Source organism: Penaeus monodon, chromosome 24, assembly GCF_015228065.2.
Source record: "Penaeus monodon isolate SGIC_2016 chromosome 24, NSTDA_Pmon_1, whole genome shotgun sequence".
NCBI lineage: Eukaryota > Metazoa > Arthropoda > Malacostraca > Decapoda > Penaeidae > Penaeus > Penaeus monodon.
The window spans coordinates 31,141,157-31,141,491 of NC_051409.1; the positions used below are offsets into that span (position 1 = coordinate 31,141,157).

The 335-nt window shown below is 45.1% G+C and overlaps 1 long non-coding RNA gene across 3 annotated transcripts in view; it reads left to right on the plus strand.

The window, feature by feature from the left end:
* Positions 1 to 335, plus strand: part of LOC119588715 — a 248,263-nt gene that overhangs the window by 246,601 nt on the left and 1,327 nt on the right. The gene's annotated exons all lie outside the window — the stretch shown is intronic.

Sequence of the window (335 nt, forward strand, 5' to 3'; positions counted from 1 at the left end):
ACTTTACGAGTGCTTTCGAAGGTGGCGAATTCCTCCTTCCCAGCAACTCACGCAAAAAAAAAAAAAGGTAAAGAAATGCTCCTTCTCAACAGTCGTTCGGTCGTTACCCGAGGCTATTACCTCTTAACGAGTCCCGGCGGCCAAACAAATCAATTTTCCGAGCTACTTTTCGCGCCGTATTTTATCGGAAAGGGCCACGTCGGTCGCGTTTGTTTTGTTTACTTGCTTTTAGCGTTGGTCTGTTTTCGTTTCATGTTGTGCCGGCTTTACGCTTTTGAAATCTGAAATTAGGGTAGGTCTAATCCCTGCGATGGATTGATTTAAGCTGCTGTGAT